The sequence below is a fragment of the Osmerus eperlanus genome, chromosome 1 (assembly GCF_963692335.1).
Source record: "Osmerus eperlanus chromosome 1, fOsmEpe2.1, whole genome shotgun sequence".
In the NCBI taxonomy this organism is placed as follows: Eukaryota; Metazoa; Chordata; class Actinopteri; order Osmeriformes; family Osmeridae; genus Osmerus; species Osmerus eperlanus.
The window spans coordinates 266280-283169 of NC_085018.1; the positions used below are offsets into that span (position 1 = coordinate 266280).

General features: G+C 46.4%; 22 non-coding genes across 22 annotated transcripts; all 22 read left to right on the forward strand.

Annotated features, from left to right (window-relative positions):
• Window positions 1–507: 507 nt before the first annotated feature.
• trnav-aac (transfer RNA valine (anticodon AAC)) lies at window positions 508–580 on the forward strand. Its single transcript has one exon. It is a non-coding gene; the product is annotated as a tRNA-Val (tRNA).
• Window positions 581–963: 383 nt separating this feature from the next.
• Window positions 964–1036, forward strand: trnav-uac (transfer RNA valine (anticodon UAC)). Its single transcript has one exon. It is a non-coding gene; the product is annotated as a tRNA-Val (tRNA).
• A 618-nt stretch (window positions 1037–1654) lies between these two features.
• trnav-aac (transfer RNA valine (anticodon AAC)) lies at window positions 1655–1727 on the forward strand. Its single transcript has one exon. It is a non-coding gene; the product is annotated as a tRNA-Val (tRNA).
• Window positions 1728–2110: 383 nt separating this feature from the next.
• trnav-uac (transfer RNA valine (anticodon UAC)) lies at window positions 2111–2183 on the forward strand. The gene has a single exon. It is a non-coding gene; the product is annotated as a tRNA-Val (tRNA).
• Window positions 2184–2817: 634 nt separating this feature from the next.
• On the forward strand, window positions 2818–2890 carry trnav-uac (transfer RNA valine (anticodon UAC)). Its single transcript has one exon. It is a non-coding gene; the product is annotated as a tRNA-Val (tRNA).
• Window positions 2891–3508: 618 nt separating this feature from the next.
• Window positions 3509–3581, forward strand: trnav-aac (transfer RNA valine (anticodon AAC)). The gene has a single exon. It is a non-coding gene; the product is annotated as a tRNA-Val (tRNA).
• Window positions 3582–4659: 1078 nt separating this feature from the next.
• On the forward strand, window positions 4660–4732 carry trnav-uac (transfer RNA valine (anticodon UAC)). The gene has a single exon. It is a non-coding gene; the product is annotated as a tRNA-Val (tRNA).
• A 625-nt stretch (window positions 4733–5357) lies between these two features.
• On the forward strand, window positions 5358–5430 carry trnav-aac (transfer RNA valine (anticodon AAC)). The gene has a single exon. It is a non-coding gene; the product is annotated as a tRNA-Val (tRNA).
• Window positions 5431–6491: 1061 nt separating this feature from the next.
• trnav-uac (transfer RNA valine (anticodon UAC)) lies at window positions 6492–6564 on the forward strand. The gene has a single exon. It is a non-coding gene; the product is annotated as a tRNA-Val (tRNA).
• A 618-nt stretch (window positions 6565–7182) lies between these two features.
• Window positions 7183–7255, forward strand: trnav-aac (transfer RNA valine (anticodon AAC)). Its single transcript has one exon. It is a non-coding gene; the product is annotated as a tRNA-Val (tRNA).
• A 1078-nt stretch (window positions 7256–8333) lies between these two features.
• trnav-uac (transfer RNA valine (anticodon UAC)) lies at window positions 8334–8406 on the forward strand. The gene has a single exon. It is a non-coding gene; the product is annotated as a tRNA-Val (tRNA).
• A 625-nt stretch (window positions 8407–9031) lies between these two features.
• On the forward strand, window positions 9032–9104 carry trnav-aac (transfer RNA valine (anticodon AAC)). The gene has a single exon. It is a non-coding gene; the product is annotated as a tRNA-Val (tRNA).
• A 1062-nt stretch (window positions 9105–10166) lies between these two features.
• trnav-uac (transfer RNA valine (anticodon UAC)) lies at window positions 10167–10239 on the forward strand. Its single transcript has one exon. It is a non-coding gene; the product is annotated as a tRNA-Val (tRNA).
• A 633-nt stretch (window positions 10240–10872) lies between these two features.
• trnav-uac (transfer RNA valine (anticodon UAC)) lies at window positions 10873–10945 on the forward strand. Its single transcript has one exon. It is a non-coding gene; the product is annotated as a tRNA-Val (tRNA).
• Window positions 10946–11570: 625 nt separating this feature from the next.
• On the forward strand, window positions 11571–11643 carry trnav-aac (transfer RNA valine (anticodon AAC)). Its single transcript has one exon. It is a non-coding gene; the product is annotated as a tRNA-Val (tRNA).
• Window positions 11644–12721: 1078 nt separating this feature from the next.
• Window positions 12722–12794, forward strand: trnav-uac (transfer RNA valine (anticodon UAC)). The gene has a single exon. It is a non-coding gene; the product is annotated as a tRNA-Val (tRNA).
• A 628-nt stretch (window positions 12795–13422) lies between these two features.
• Window positions 13423–13495, forward strand: trnav-aac (transfer RNA valine (anticodon AAC)). Its single transcript has one exon. It is a non-coding gene; the product is annotated as a tRNA-Val (tRNA).
• A 383-nt stretch (window positions 13496–13878) lies between these two features.
• Window positions 13879–13951, forward strand: trnav-uac (transfer RNA valine (anticodon UAC)). Its single transcript has one exon. It is a non-coding gene; the product is annotated as a tRNA-Val (tRNA).
• Window positions 13952–14580: 629 nt separating this feature from the next.
• Window positions 14581–14653, forward strand: trnav-uac (transfer RNA valine (anticodon UAC)). The gene has a single exon. It is a non-coding gene; the product is annotated as a tRNA-Val (tRNA).
• Window positions 14654–15271: 618 nt separating this feature from the next.
• trnav-aac (transfer RNA valine (anticodon AAC)) lies at window positions 15272–15344 on the forward strand. Its single transcript has one exon. It is a non-coding gene; the product is annotated as a tRNA-Val (tRNA).
• Window positions 15345–15727: 383 nt separating this feature from the next.
• On the forward strand, window positions 15728–15800 carry trnav-uac (transfer RNA valine (anticodon UAC)). Its single transcript has one exon. It is a non-coding gene; the product is annotated as a tRNA-Val (tRNA).
• Window positions 15801–16430: 630 nt separating this feature from the next.
• trnav-uac (transfer RNA valine (anticodon UAC)) lies at window positions 16431–16503 on the forward strand. The gene has a single exon. It is a non-coding gene; the product is annotated as a tRNA-Val (tRNA).
• Window positions 16504–16890: the final 387 nt, after the last annotated feature.

Sequence of the window (16890 nt, forward strand, 5' to 3'; positions counted from 1 at the left end):
GTTCTTTGAAATGGGAAGTCAGCTACCCTTGTGCCACTTGTGCGGATTCGCCTTTAAGCCATTCCGTTGTTTCTAACAGTGATTAGAATCCTGTTCGTAAACATTACAATGCATGTCATGGGCCAAGGACCCTTGTTACTTCTAAGACCTTTAGACCAATCGTTCGCCATCCTGGTCCCACCTGCCCTGCCCTGCATGTTTTAAATGTTTCCCTCTTCCAACATACCTGATTCAAATGAAGGGGTCGTTATCTGTCTTTGCTGAGTTTGATAACGACTCATTAGTTTAAACCAGGTGTGTTAGAAGAGGGAAACATCTCAAGCATGCTGGCCTGAGGACAAGGGTTAAGAACCACTGCCTTAGACCATCTCAGTGCTTGCTGACTTGTTGATGAACCATATCAACTAGTTCATGAGCCAAAATGCACATTTGACATTGTAAAGGTGTGCCCGCGTTTTGTGTGTGTGTATGTGTGTGCACTGAGTTTCTGTTGCTGGCCTATAAGAAGTTTCCGTAGTGTAGTGGTTATCACGTTCGCCTAACACGCGAAAGGTCCCCGGTTCGAGACCGGGCGGAAACATGTTTCCTTTTATCAGCTTGCGATCATCTCGTAAATACTTGATGCATTATCGACAGTCATGAGTTCATTGGAGTTGGTTTGTCGTTCTTTGAAGCGGTAAGTTAGCTGCCCTGGTGCCACATGTTTGGTCGTTTCGCTGGCTTCTGTAGAGCTTGGCAAGGGTCCAATCAGGCCAAAAACATGCAGGGCAGGGAGGCCTGAGGTCCAGGATTGGGAAAGGTTGCTTTAGACAATCTCCTTTGTTGCTAGCTTGCTGAAGCAGGGTATCAACTAGTTCATGAGCCGAAATGCCCATGTTACGTTATAAATGTGTGTCCTTGTTCTGTTTCCTTGTTACTGTGTGTTTGTGAGTGCACTGGGTTTCTGTCTTTCGTGAATTGGCAGTTTCCGTAGTGTAGTGGTTATCACGTTCGCTTTACAGGCGAAAGGTCCCCGGTTCGAGACCGGGCGGAAACTTCTGCTTCTCTCCTCAGTTTTCATCCAATTGCGATCCCCTCCAAAGTAGTTTGTGTCCCATGTCGTCCCAATGTCCCAAGAAGTCCCATGATTCATTGGAGTTGACATGTCGTTCTTTGAAATGGGAAGTCAGCTACCCTTGTGCCACTTGTGCGGATTCGCCTTTAAGCCATTCCGTTGTTTCTAACAGTGATTAGAATCCTGTTCGTAAACATTACAATGCATGTCATGGGCCAAGGACCCTTGTTACTTCTAAGACCTTTAGACCAATCGTTCGCCATCCTGGTCCCACCTGCCCTGCCCTGCATGTTTTAAATGTTTCCCTCTTCCAACATACCTGATTCAAATGAAGGGGTCGTTATCTGTCTTTGCTGAGTTTGATAACGACTCATTAGTTTAAACCAGGTGTGTTAGAAGAGGGAAACATCTCAAGCATGCTGGCCTGAGGACAAGGGTTAAGAACCACTGCCTTAGACCATCTCAGTGCTTGCTGACTTGTTGATGAACCATATCAACTAGTTCATGAGCCAAAATGCACATTTGACATTGTAAAGGTGTGTCCTCGTTTTGTGTGTGTGTATGTGTGTGCACTGAGTTTCTGTTGCTGGCCTATAAGAAGTTTCCGTAGTGTAGTGGTTATCACGTTCGCCTAACACGCGACAGGTCCCCGGTTCGAGACCGGGCGGAAACATGTTTCCTTTTATCAGCTTGCGATCATCTCGTAAATACTTGATGCATTATCGACAGTCATGAGTTCATTGGAGTTGGTTTGTCGTTCTTTGAAACGGTAAGTTAGCTGCCCTGGTGCCACATGTTTGGTCGTTTCGCTGGCTTCTGTAGAGCTTGGCAAGGATCCAATCAGGCCAAAAACATGGAGGGCAGGGAGGCCTGAGGTCCAGGATTGGGAAAGGTTGCTTTAAACAATCTCCTTTGTTGCTAGCTTGCTGAAGCAGGGTATCAACTAGTTCATGAGCCGAAATGCCCATGTTACGTTATAAATGTGTGTCCTTGTTCTGTTTCCTTGTTACTGTGTGTTTGTGTGTGCACTGGGTTTCTGTCTTTTGGGAGTTGGCAGTTTCCGTAGTTTAGTGGTTATCACGTTCGCTTTACATGCAAAAGGTCCCTGGTTCGAGACCGGGCGGAAACTTCTTCTTCTTTCCTCAGTTTTGATCCAATTGCGATCCTCTCCAAAGTACCTCGTGCCCCATGTTGTCCCAATGTCCCAAGAAGTCCCATGATTCATTGGAGTTGACATGTCGTTCTTTGAAATGGGAAGTCAGCTACCCTTGTGCCACTTGTGCGGATTCGCTTTTAAGCCATTCCGTTGTTTCTAACAGTGATTAGAATCCCGTTCGGAAAACATTACAATGCATGTCATGGGCCGAGGACCTTTGTTTCTTCTAAGATCTTTAGACCAGTCGTTCGCCATCCTGGTCCCACCTGCCCTGCCCTGCCCTGCATGTTTTAAATGTTTCCCTCTTCCAACATACCTGATTCAAATGAAGGGGTCGTTATCTGTCTTTGCTGAGTTTGATAACGACTCATTAGTTTAAACCAGGTGTGTTAGAAGAGGGAAACATCTAAAGCATGCTGGCCTGAGGACAAGGGTTGAGAACCACTGCCTTAGACCATCTCAGTGCTTGCTGACTTGTTGATGAACCATATCAACTAGTTCATGAGCCAAAATGCCCATTTGACATTGTAAAGGTGTGTCCTTGTTCTGTTTCCTTGTTACTGTGTGTTTGTGAGTGCACTGGGTTTCTGTCTTTCGGGAGTTGGCAGTTTCCGTAGTGTAGTGGTTATCACGTTCGCTTTACACGCGAAAGGTCCCCGGTTCGAGACCGGGCGGAAACTTCTGCTTCTCTCCTCAGTTTTCATCCAATTGCGATCCCCTCCAAAGTAGTTTGTGTCCCATGTCGTCCCAATGTCCCAAGAAGTCCCATGATTCATTGGAGTTGACATGTCGTTCTTTGAAATGGGAAGTCAGCTACCCTTGTGCCACTTGTGCGGAATCGCCTTTAAGCCATTCCGTTGTTTCTAACAGTGATTAGAATCCTGTTCGTAAACATTACAATGCATGTCATGGGCCAAGGACCCTTGTTACTTCTAAGATCTTTAGACCAATCGTTCACCATCCTGGTCCCACCTGCCCTGCCCTGCATGTTTTAAATGTTTCCCTCTTCCAACATACCTGATTCAAATGAAGGGGTCGTTATCTGTCTTTGCTGAGTTTGATAACGACTCATTAGTTTAAACCAGGTGTGTTAGAAGAGGGAAACATCTCAAGCATGCTGGCCTGAGGACAAGGGTTAAGAACCACTGCCTTAGACCATCTCAGTGCTTGCTGACTTGTTGATGAACCATATCAACTAGTTCATGAGCCAAAATGCACATTTGACATTGTAAAGGTGTGCCCGCGTTTTGTGTGTGTGTATGTGTGTGCACTGAGTTTCTGTTGCTGGCCTATAAGAAGTTTCCGTAGTGTAGTGGTTATCACGTTCGCCTAACACGCGAAAGGTCCCCGGTTCGAGACCGGGCGGAAACATGTTTCCTTTTATCAGCTTGCGATCATCTCGTAAATACTTGATGCATTATCGACAGTCATGAGTTCATTGGAGTTGGTTTGTCGTTCTTTGAAGCGGTAAGTTAGCTGCCCTGGTGCCACATGTTTGGTCGTTTCGCTGGCTTCTGTAGAGCTTGGCAAGGGTCCAATCAGGCCAAAAACATGCAGGGCAGGGAGGCCTGAGGTCCAGGATTGGGAAAGGTTGCTTTAGACAATCTCCTTTGTTGCTAGCTTGCTGAAACAGGGTATCAACTAGTTCATGAGCCGAAATGCCCATGTTACGTTATAAATGTGTGTCCTTGTTCTGTTTCCTTGTTACTGTGTGTTTGTGTGTGCACTGGGTTTCTGTCTTTCGGGAGTTGGCAGTTTCCGTAGTTTAGTCGCTATCACGTTCGCTTTACACGCCAAAGGTCCCCGGTTCGAAACCGGGCGGAAACTTCTGCTTCTTTCCTCAGTTTTCATCCAATTGCGATCCTCTCCAAAGTACCTTGTGCCCAATGTTGTCCCAATGTCCCAAGAAGTCCCATGATTCATTGGAGTTGACATGTCGTTCTTTGAAGTCAGCTACCCTTGTGCCACTTGTGCGGATTCGCCTTTAAGCCATTCCGTTGTTTCTAACAGTGATTAGAATCCCGTTCGGAAAACATTACAATGCATGTCATGGGCCGAGGACCTTTGTTTCTTCTAAGATCTTTAGACCAGTCGTTCGCCATCCTGGTCCCACCTGCCCTGCCCCTGCATGTTTTAAATGTTTCCCTCTTCCAACATACCTGATTCAAATGAAGGGGTCGTTATCTGTCTTTGCTGAGTTTGATAACGACTCATTAGTTTAAACCAGGTGTGTTAGAAGAGGGAACATCTAAAGAATGCTGGCCTGAGGACAAGGGTTGAGAACCACTGCCTTAGACCATCTCAGTGCTTGCTGACTTGTTGATGAACCATATCAACTAGTTCATGAGCCAAAATGCCCATTTGACATTGTAAAGGTGTGTCCTTGTTCTGTTTCCTTGTTACTGTGTGTTTGTGAGTGCACTGGGTTTCTGTCTTTCGGGAGTTGGCAGTTTCCGTAGTGTAGTGGTTATCACGTTCGCTTTACACGCGAAAGGTCCCTGGTTCGAGACCGGGCGGAAACTTCTGCTTCTCTCCTCAGTTTTCATCCAATTGCGATCCCCTCCAAAGTAGTTTGTGTCCCATGTCGTCCCAATGTCCCAAGAAGTCCCATGATTCATTGGAGTTGACATGTCGTTCTTTGAAATGGGAAGTCAGCTACCCTTGTGCCACTTGTGTGGATTCGCCTTTAAGCCATTCCGTTGTTTCTAACAGTGATTAGAATCCCGTTCGTAAACATTACAATGCATGTCATGGGCCAAGGACCCTTGTTACTTCTAAGACCTTTAGACCAGTCGTTCGCCATCCTGGTCCCACCTGCCCTGCCCTGCCCTGCATGTTTTAAATGTTTCCCTCTTCCAACATACCTGATTCAAATGAAGGGGTCGTTATCTGTCTTTGCTGAGTTTGATAACGACTCATTAGTTTAAACCAGGTGTGTTAGAAGAGGGAAACATCTCACGCATGCTGGCCTGAGGACAAGGGTTAAGAACCACTGCCTTAGACCATCTCAGTGCTTGCTGACTTGTTGATGAACCATATCAACTAGTTCAATAGCCAAAATGCACATTTGACATTGTAAAGGTGTGTCCTCGTTTTGTGTGTGCGTGTGTGTGTGTGGACTGAGTTTCTGTTGCTGGCCTATAAGAAGTTTCCGTAGTGTAGTGGTTATCACGTTCGCCTAACACGCGAAAGGTCCCCGGTTCGAGACCGGGCGGAAACATGTTTCCTTTTATCAGCTTGCGATCATCTCGTAAATACTTGATGCATTATCGACATTCACGAGTTCATTGGAGTTGGTTTGTCGTTCTTTGAAGCGGTTAGTTAGCTGCCCTGGTGCCACATGTTTGGTCGTTTCGCTGGCTTCTGTAGAGCTTGGCAAGGGTCCAATCAGGTCAAAAACATGCAGGGCAGGGAGGCCTGAGGTCCAGGATTGGGAAAGGTTGCTTTAGACAATCTCCTTTGTTGCTAGCTTGCTGAAACAGGGTATCAACTAGTTCATGAGCCGAAATTCCCATGTTACGTTATAAATGTGTGTCCTTGTTCTGTTTCCTTGTTACTGTGTGTTTGTGTGTGCACTGGGTTTCTGTCTTTCGGGAGTTGGCAGTTTCCGTAGTTTAGTGGCTATCACGTTCGCTTTACATGCCAAAGGTCCCCGGTTCGTGACCGGGCGGAAACTTCTGCTTTTTTCCTCAATTTTCATCCAATTGCGATCCTCTCCAAAGTACCTTGTGCCCCATGTTGTCCCAAGAAGTCCCATGATTCATTGGAGTTGACATGTCGTTCTTTGAAGTCAGCTACCCTTGTGCCACTTGTGCGGATTCGCCTTTAAGCCATTCCGTTGTTTCTAACAGTGATTAGAATCCCGTTCGTAAACATTACAATGCATGTCATGGGCCGAGGACCTTTGTTACTTCTAAGACCTTTAGACCAGTCGTTCGCCATCCTGGTCCCACCTGCCCTGCCCCTGCATGTTTTCCTCTTCCAACATACCTGATTCAAATGAAGGGGTCGTTATCTGTCTTTGCTGAGTTTGATAACGACTCATTAGTTTAAACCAGGTGTGTTAGAAGAGGGAAACATCTAAAGCATGCTGGCCTGAGGACAAGGGTTGAGAACCACTGCCTTAGACCATCTCAGTGCTTGCTGACTTGTCGATGAACCATATCAACTAGTTCATGAGCCAAAATGCCCATTTGACATTGTAAAGGTGTGTCCTTGTTCTGTTTCCTTGTTACTGTGTGTTTGTGAGTGCACTGGGTTTCTGTCTTTCGGGAGTTGGCAGTTTCCGTAGTGTAGTGGTTATCACGTTCGCTTTACACGCGAAAGGTCCCCGGTTCGAGACCGGGCGGAAACTTCTGCTTCTCTCCTCAGTTTTCATCCAATTGCGATCCCCTCCAAAGTAGTTTGTGTCCCATGTCGTCCCAATGTCCCAAGAAGTCCCATGATTCATTGGAGTTGACATGTCGTTCTTTGAAATGGGAAGTCAGCTACCCTTGTGCCACTTGTGCGGAATCGCCTTTAAGCCATTCCGTTGTTTCTAACAGTGATTAGAATCCTGTTCGTAAACATTACAATGCATGTCATGGGCCAAGGACCCTTGTTACTTCTAAGATCTTTAGACCAATCGTTCACCATCCTGGTCCCACCTGCCCTGCCCTGCATGTTTTAAATGTTTCCCTCTTCCAACATACCTGATTCAAATGAAGGGGTCGTTATCTGTCTTTGCTGAGTTTGATAACGACTCATTAGTTTAAACCAGGTGTGTTAGAAGAGGGAAACATCTCAAGCATGCTGGCCTGAGGACAAGGGTTAAGAACCACTGCCTTAGACCATCTCAGTGCTTGCTGACTTGTTGATGAACCATATCAACTAGTTCATGAGCCAAAATGCACATTTGACATTGTAAAGGTGTGCCCGCGTTTTGTGTGTGTGTATGTGTGTGCACTGAGTTTCTGTTGCTGGCCTATAAGAAGTTTCCGTAGTGTAGTGGTTATCACGTTCGCCTAACACGCGAAAGGTCCCCGGTTCGAGACCGGGCGGAAACATGTTTCCTTTTATCAGCTTGCGATCATCTCGTAAATACTTGATGCATTATCGACAGTCATGAGTTCATTGGAGTTGGTTTGTCGTTCTTTGAAGCGGTAAGTTAGCTGCCCTGGTGCCACATGTTTGGTCGTTTCGCTGGCTTCTGTAGAGCTTGGCAAGGGTCCAATCAGGCCAAAAACATGCAGGGCAGGGAGGCCTGAGGTCCAGGATTGGGAAAGGTTGCTTTAGACAATCTCCTTTGTTGCTAGCTTGCTGAAACAGGGTATCAACTAGTTCATGAGCCGAAATGCCCATGTTACGTTATAAATGTGTGTCCTTGTTCTGTTTCCTTGTTACTGTGTGTTTGTGTGTGCACTGGGTTTCTGTCTTTCGGGAGTTGGCAGTTTCCGTAGTTTAGTCGCTATCACGTTCGCTTTACACGCCAAAGGTCCCCGGTTCGAAACCGGGCGGAAACTTCTGCTTCTTTCCTCAGTTTTCATCCAATTGCGATCCTCTCCAAAGTACCTTGTGCCCCATGTTGTCCCAATGTCCCAAGAAGTCCCATGATTCATTGGAGTTGACATGTCGTTCTTTGAAGTCAGCTACCCTTGTGCCACTTGTGCGGATTCGCCTTTAAGCCATTCCGTTGTTTCTAACAGTGATTAGAATCCCGTTCGGAAAACATTACAATGCATGTCATGGGCCGAGGACCTTTGTTTCTTCTAAGATCTTTAGACCAGTCGTTCGCCATCCTGGTCCCACCTGCCCTGCCCCTGCATGTTTTAAATGTTTCCCTCTTCCAACATACCTGATTCAAATGAAGGGGTCGTTATCTGTCTTTGCTGAGTTTGATAACGACTCATTAGTTTAAACCAGGTGTGTTAGAAGAGGGAACATCTAAAGAATGCTGGCCTGAGGACAAGGGTTGAGAACCACTGCCTTAGACCATCTCAGTGCTTGCTGACTTGTTGATGAACCATATCAACTAGTTCATGAGCCAAAATGCCCATTTGACATTGTAAAGGTGTGTCCTTGTTCTGTTTCCTTGTTACTGTGTGTTTGTGAGTGCACTGGGTTTCTGTCTTTCGGGAGTTGGCAGTTTCCGTAGTGTAGTGGTTATCACGTTCGCTTTACACGCGAAAGGTCCCTGGTTCGAGACCGGGCGGAAACTTCTGCTTCTCTCCTCAGTTTTCATCCAATTGCGATCCCCTCCAAAGTAGTTTGTGTCCCATGTCGTCCCAATGTCCCAAGAAGTCCCATGATTCATTGGAGTTGACATGTCGTTCTTTGAAATGGGAAGTCAGCTACCCTTGTGCCACTTGTGTGGATTCGCCTTTAAGCCATTCCGTTGTTTCTAACAGTGATTAGAATCCCGTTCGTAAACATTACAATATATGTCATGGGCCAAGGACCCTTGTTACTTCTAAGACCTTTAGACCAGTCGTTCGCCATCCTGGTCCCACCTGCCCTGCCCTGCCCTGCATGTTTTAAATGTTTCCCTCTTCCAACATACCTGATTCAAATGAAGGGGTCGTTATCTGTCTTTGCTGAGTTTGATAACGACTCATTAGTTTAAACCAGGTGTGTTAGAAGAGGGAAACATCTCACGCATGCTGGCCTGAGGACAAGGGTTAAGAACCACTGCCTTAGACCATCTCAGTGCTTGCTGACTTGTTGATGAACCATATCAACTAGTTCAATAGCCAAAATGCACATTTGACATTGTAAAGGTGTGTCCTCGTTTTGTGTGTGCGTGTGTGTGTGTGGACTGAGTTTCTGTTGCTGGCCTATAAGAAGTTTCCGTAGTGTAGTGGTTATCACGTTCGCCTAACACGCGAAAGGTCCCCGGTTCGAGACCGGGCGGAAACATGTTTCCTTTTATCAGCTTGCGATCATCTCGTAAATACTTGATGCATTATCGACATTCACGAGTTCATTGGAGTTGGTTTGTCGTTCTTTGAAGCGGTAAGTTAGCTGCCCTGGTGCCACATGTTTGGTCGTTTCGCTGGCTTCTGTAGAGCTTGGCAAGGGTCCAATCAGGTCAAAAACATGCAGGGCAGGGAGGCCTGAGGTCCAGGATTGGGAAAGGTTGCTTTAGACAATCTCCTTTGTTGCTAGCTTGCTGAAACAGGGTATCAACTAGTTCATGAGCCGAAATTCCCATGTTACGTTATAAATGTGTGTCCTTGTTCTGTTTCCTTGTTACTGTGTGTTTGTGTGTGCACTGGGTTTCTGTCTTTCGGGAGTTGGCAGTTTCCGTAGTTTAGTGGCTATCACGTTCGCTTTACATGCCAAAGGTCCCCGGTTCGTGACCGGGCGGAAACTTCTGCTTTTTTCCTCAATTTTCATCCAATTGCAAATCCTCTCCAAAGTACCTTGTGCCCCATGTTGTCCCAAGAAGTCCCATGATTCATTGGAGTTGACATGTCGTTCTTTGAAGTCAGCTACCCTTGTGCCACTTGTGCGGATTCGCCTTTAAGCCATTCCGTTGTTTCTAACAGTGATTAGAATCCCGTTCGTAAACATTACAATGCATGTCATGGGCCGAGGACCTTTGTTACTTCTAAGACCTTTAGACCAGTCGTTCGCCATCCTGGTCCCACCTGCCCTGCCCCTGCATGTTTTCCTCTTCCAACATACCTGATTCAAATGAAGGGGTCGTTATCTGTCTTTGCTGAGTTTGATAACGACTCATTAGTTTAAACCAGGTGTGTTAGAAGAGGGAAACATCTAAAGCATGCTGGCCTGAGGACAAGGGTTGAGAACCACTGCCTTAGACCATCTCAGTGCTTGCTGACTTGTCGATGAACCATATCAACTAGTTCATGAGCCAAAATGCCCATTTGACATTGTAAAGGTGTGTCCTTGTTCTGTTTCCTTGTTACTGTGTGTTTGTGAGTGCACTGGGTTTCTGTCTTTCGGGAGTTGGCAGTTTCCGTAGTGTAGTGGTTATCACGTTCGCTTTACACGCGAAAGGTCCCCGGTTCGAGACCGGGCGGAAACTTCTGCTTCTCTCCTCAGTTTTCATCCAATTGCGATCCCCTCCAAAGTAGTTTGTGTCCCATGTCGTCCCAATGTCCCAAGAAGTCCCATGATTCATTGGAGTTGACATGTCGTTCTTTGAAATGGGAAGTCAGCTACCCTTGTGCCACTTGTGTGGATTCGCCTTTAAGCCATTCCGTTGTTTCTAACAGTGATTAGAATCCCGTTCGTAAACATTACAATGCATGTCATGGGCCAAGGACCCTTGTTACTTCTAAGACCTTTAGAACAGTCGTTCGCCATCCTGGTCCCACCTGCCCTGCCCTGCCCTGCATGTTTTAAATGTTTCCCTCTTCCAACATACCTGATTCAAATGAAGGGGTCGTTATCTGTCTTTGCTGAGTTTGATAACGACTCATTAGTTTAAACCAGGTGTGTTAGAAGAGGGAAACATCTAAAGCATGCTGGCCTGAGGACAAGGGTTGAGAACCACTGCCTTAGACCATCTCAGTGCTTGCTGACTTGTCGATGAACCATATCAACTAGTTCATGAGCCAAAATGCCCATTTGACATTGTAAAGGTGTGTCCTTGTTCTGTTTCCTTGTTACTGTGTGTTTGTGAGTGCACTGGGTTTCTGTCTTTCGTGAGTTGGCAGTTTCCGTAGTGTAGTGGTTATCACGTTCGCTTTACACGCGAAAGGTCCCCGGTTCGAGACCGGGCGGAAACTTCTGCTTCTCTCCTCAGTTTTCATCCAATTGCGATCCCCTCCAAAGTAGTTTGTGTCCCATGTCGTCCCAATGTCCCAAGAAGTCCCATGATTCATTGGAGTTGACATGTCGTTCTTTGAAATGGGAAGTCAGCTACCCTTGTGCAACTTGTGTGGATTCGCCTTTAAGCCTTTCCGTTGTTTCTAACAGTGATTAGAATCCCGTTCGTAAACATTACAATGCATGTCATGGGCCAAGGACCCTTGTTACTTCTAAGACCTTTAGACCAGTCGTTCGCCATCCTGGTCCCACCTGCCCTGCCCTGCCCTGCATGTTTTAAATGTTTCCCTCTTCCAACATACCTGATTCAAATGAAGGGGTCGTTATCTGTCTTTGCTGAGTTTGATAACGACTCATTAGTTTAAACCAGGTGTGTTAGAAGAGGGAAACATCTCACGCATGCTGGCCTGAGGACAAGGGTTAAGAACCACTGCCTTAGACCATCTCAGTGCTTGCTGACTTGTTGATGAACCATATCAACTAGTTCAATAGCCAAAATGCACATTTGACATTGTAAAGGTGTGTCCTCGTTTTGTGTGTGCGTGTGTGTGTGTGGACTGAGTTTCTGTTGCTAGCCTATAAGATGTTTCCGTACTGTAGTGGTTATCATGTTCGCCTAACACGCGAAAGGTCCCCGGTTCGAGACCGGGCGGAAACATGTTTCCTTTTATCAGCTTGCGATCATCTCGTAAATACTTGATGCATTATCGACAGTCATGAGTTCATTGGAGTTGGTTTGTCGTTCTTTGAAGCGGTAAGTTAGCTGCCCTGGTGCCACATGTTTGGTCGTTTCGCTGGCTTCTGTAGAGCTTGGCAAGGGTCCAATCAGGTCAAAAACATGCAGGGCAGGGAGGCCTGAGGTCCAGGATTGGGAAAGGTTGCTTTAGACAATCTCCTTTGTTGCTAGCTTGCTGAAACAGGGTATCAACTAGTTCATGAGCCGAAATGCCCATGTTACGTTATAAATGTGTGTCCTTGTTCTGTTTCCTTGTTACTGTGTGTTTGTGTGTGCACTGGGTTTCTGTCTTTCGGGAGTTGGCAGTTTCCGTAGTTTAGTGGCTATCACGTTCGCTTTACATGCCAAAGGTCCCCGGTTCGAAACCGGGCGGAAACTTCTGCTTCTTTCCTCAGTTTTCATCCAATTGCGATCCTCTCCAAAGTACCTTGTGCCCCATGTTGTCCCAATGTCCCAAGAAGTCCCATGATTCATTGGAGTTGACATGTCGTTCTTTGAAGTCAGCTACCCTTGTGCCACTTGTGCGGATTCGCCTTTAAGCCATTCCGTTGTTTCTAACAGTGATTAGAATCCCGTTCGGAAAACATTACAATGCATGTCATGGGCCGAGGACCTTTGTTTCTTCTAAGATCTTTAGACCAGTCGTTCGCCATCCTGGTCCCACCTGCCCTGCCCCTGCATGTTTTAAATGTTTCCCTCTTCCAACATACCTGATTCAAATGAAGGGGTCGTTATCTGTCTTTGCTGAGTTTGATAACGACTCATTAGTTTAAACCAGGTGTGTTAGAAGAGGGAACATCTAAAGAATGCTGGCCTGAGGACAAGGGTTGAGAACCACTGCCTTAGACCATCTCAGTGCTTGCTGACTTGTTGATGAACCATATCAACTAGTTCATGAGCCAAAATGCCCATTTGACATTGTAAAGGTGTGTCCTTGTTCTGTTTCCTTGTTACTGTGTGTTTGTGAGTGCACTGGGTTTCTGTCTTTCGGGAGTTGGCAGTTTCCGTAGTGTAGTGGTTATCACGTTCGCTTTACACGCGAAAGGTCCCTGGTTCGAGACCGGGCGGAAACTTCTGCTTCTCTCCTCAGTTTTCATCCAATTGCGATCCCCTCCAAAGTAGTTTGTGTCCCATGTCGTCCCAATGTCCCAAGAAGTCCCATGATTCATTGGAGTTGACATGTCGTTCTTTGAAATGGGAAGTCAGCTACCCTTGTGCCACTTGTGCGGATTCGCCTTTAAGCCATTCCGTTGTTTCTAACAGTGATTAGAATCCTGTTCGTAAACATTACAATGCATGTCATGGGCCAAGGACCCTTGTTACTTCTAAGACCTTTAGACCAATCGTTCGCCATCCTGGTCCCACCTGCCCTGCCCTGCCCTGCCCTGCATGTTTTAAATGTTTCCCTCTTCCAACATACCTGATTCAAATGAAGGGGTCGTTATCTGTCTTTGCTGAGTTTGATAACGACTCATTAGTTTAAACCAGGTGTGTTAGAAGAGGGAAACATCTCAAGCATGCTGGCCTGAGGACAAGGGTTAAGAACCACTGCCTTAGACCATCTCAGTGCTTGCTGACTTGTTGATGAACCATATCAACTAGTTCATGAGCCAAAATGCACATTTGACATTGTAAAGGTGTGTCCTCGTTTTGTGTGTGTGTATGTGTGTGCACTGAGTTTCTGTTGCTGGCCTATAAGAAGTTTCCGTAGTGTAGTGGTTATCATGTTCGCCTAACACGCGACAGGTCCCCGGTTCGAGACCGGGCGGAAACATGTTTCCTTTTATCAGCTTGCGATCATCTCGTAAATACTTGATGCATTATCGACAGTCATGAGTTCATTGGAGTTTGTTTGTCGTTCTTTGAAGCGGTAAGTTAGCTGCCCTGGTGCCACATGTTTGGTCGTTTCGCTGGCTTCTGTAGAGCTTGGCAAGGGTCCAATCAGGCCAAAAACATGGAGGGCAGGGAGGCCTGAGGTCCAGGATTGGGAAAGGTTGCTTTAAACAATCTCCTTTGTTGCTAGCTTGCTGAAGCAGGGTATCAACTAGTTCATGAGCCGAAATGCCCATGTTACGTTATAAATGTGTGTCCTTGTTCTGTTTCCTTGTTACTGTGTGTTTGTGTGTGCACTGGGTTTCTGTCTTTCGGGAGTTGGCAGTTTCCGTAGTTTAGTGGTTATCACGTTCGCTTTACATGCAAAAGGTCCCTGGTTCGAGACCGGGCGGAAACTTCTGCTTCTTTCCTCAGTTTTGATCCAATTGCGATCCTCTCCAAAGTACCTTGTGCCCCATGTTGTCCCAATGTCCCAAGAAGTCCCATGATTCATTGGAGTTGACATGTCGTTCTTTGAAATGGGAAGTCAGCTACCCTTGTGCCACTTGTGCGGATTCGCCTTTAAGCCATTCCGTTGTTTCTAACAGTGATTAGAATCCCGTTCGGAAAACATTACAATGCATGTCATGGGCCGAGGACCTTTGTTTCTTCTAAGATCTTTAGACCAGTCGTTCGCCATCCTGGTCCCACCTGCCCTGCCCCTGCATGTTTTAAATGTTTCCCTCTTCCAACATACCTGATTCAAATGAAGGGGTCGTTATCTGTCTTTGCTGAGTTTGATAACGACTCATTAGTTTAAACCAGGTGTGTTAGAAGAGGGAACATCTAAAGAATGCTGGCCTGAGGACAAGGGTTGAGAACCACTGCCTTAGACCATCTCAGTGCTTGCTGACTTGTTGATGAACCATATCAACTAGTTCATGAGCCAAAATGCCCATTTGACATTGTAAAGGTGTGTCCTTGTTCTGTTTCCTTGTTACTGTGTGTTTGTGAGTGCACTGGGTTTCTGTCTTTCGGGAGTTGGCAGTTTCCGTAGTGTAGTGGTTATCACGTTCGCTTTACACGCGAAAGGTCCCTGGTTCGAGACCGGGCGGAAACTTCTGCTTCTCTCCTCAGTTTTCATCCAATTGCGATCCCCTCCAAAGTAGTTTGTGTCCCATGTCGTCCCAATGTCCCAAGAAGTCCCATGATTCATTGGAGTTGACATGTCGTTCTTTGAAATGGGAAGTCAGCTACCCTTGTGCCACTTGTGCGGATTCGCCTTTAAGACATTCCGTTGTTTCTAACAGTGATTAGAATCCTGTTCGTAAACATTACAATGCATGTCATGGGCCAAGGACCCTTGTTACTTCTAAGACCTTTAGACCAATCGTTCGCCATCCTGGTCCCACCTGCCCTGCCCTGCATGTTTTAAATGTTTCCCTCTTCCAACATACCTGATTCAAATGAAGGGGTCGTTATCTGTCTTTGCTGAGTTTGATAACGACTCATTAGTTTAAACCAGGTGTGTTAGAAGAGGGAAACATCTCAAGCATGCTGGCCTGAGGACAAGGGTTAAGAACCACTGCCTTAGACCATCTCAGTGCTTGCTGACTTGTTGATGAACCATATCAACTAGTTCATGAGCCAAAATGCACATTTGACATTGTAAAGGTGTGTCCTCGTTTTGTGTGTGTGTATGTGTGTGCACTGAGTTTCTGTTGCTGGCCTATAAGAAGTTTCCGTAGTGTAGTGGTTATCATGTTCGCCTAACACGCGACAGGTCCCCGGTTCGAGACCGGGCGGAAACATGTTTCCTTTTATCAGCTTGCGATCATCTCGTAAATACTTGATGCATTATCGACAGTCATGAGTTCATTGGAGTTGGTTTGTCGTTCTTTGAAGCGGTAAGTTAGCTGCCCTGGTGCCACATGTTTGGTCGTTTCGCTGGCTTCTGTAGAGCTTGGCAAGGGTCCAATCAGGCCAAAAACATGGAGGGCAGGGAGGCCTGAGGTCCAGGATTGGGAAAGGTTGCTTTAAACAATCTCCTTTGTTGCTAGCTTGCTGAAGCAGGGTATCAACTAGTTCATGAGCCGAAATGCCCATGTTACGTTATAAATGTGTGTCCTTGTTCTGTTTCCTTGTTACTGTGTGTTTGTGTGTGCACTGGGTTTCTGTCTTTCGGGAGTTGGCAGTTTCCGTAGTTTAGTGGTTATCACGTTCGCTTTACATGCAAAAGGTCCCTGGTTCGAGACCGGGCGGAAACTTCTGCTTCTTTCCTCAGTTTTGATCCAATTGCGATCCTCTCCAAAGTACCTTGTGCCCCATGTTGTCCCAATGTCCCAAGAAGTCCCATGATTCATTGGAGTTGACATGTCGTTCTTTGAAATGGGAAGTCAGCTACCCTTGTGCCACTTGTGCGGATTCGCCTTTAAGCCATTCCGTTGTTTCTAACAGTGATTAGAATCCCGTTCGAAAAACATTACAATGCATGTCATGGGCCGAGGACCTTTGTTTCTTCTAAGATCTTTAGACCAGTCGTTCGCCATCCTGGTCCCACCTGCCCTGCCCCTGCATGTTTTAAATGTTTCCCTCTTCCAACATACCTGATTCAAATGAAGGGGTCGTTATCTGTCTTTGCTGAGTTTGATAACGACTCATTAGTTTAAACCAGGTGTGTTAGAAGAGGGAAACATCTCAAGCATGCTGGCCTGAGGACAAGGGTTGAGAACCACTGCCTTAGACCATCTCAGTGCTTGCTGACTTGTTGATGAACCATATCAACTAGTTCATGAGCCAAAATGCCCATTTGACATTGTAAAGGTGTGTCCTTGTTCTGTTTCCTTGTTACTGTGTGTTTGTGAGTGCACTGGGTTTCTGTCTTTCGGGAGTTGGCAGTTTCCGTAGTGTAGTGGTTATCACGTTCGCTTTACACGCGAAAGGTCCCTGGTTCGAGACCGGGCGGAAACTTCTGCTTCTCTCCTCAGTTTTCATCCAATTGCGATCCCCTCCAAAGTAGTTTGTGTCCCATGTCGTCCCAATGTCCCAAGAAGTCCCATGATTCATTGGAGTTGACATGTCGTTCTTTGAAATGGGAAGTCAGCTACCCTTGTGCCACTTGTGCGGATTCGCCTTTAAGCCATTCCGTTGTTTCTAACAGTGATTAGAATCCTGTTCGTAAACATTACAATGCATGTCATGGGCCAAGGACCCTTGTTACTTCTAAGACCTTTAGACCAATCGTTCGCCATCCTGGTCCCACCTGCCCTGCCCTGCCCTGCCCTGCCCTGCCCTGCATGTTTTAAATGTTTCCCTCTTCCAACATACCTGATTCAAATGAAGGGGTCGTTATCTGTC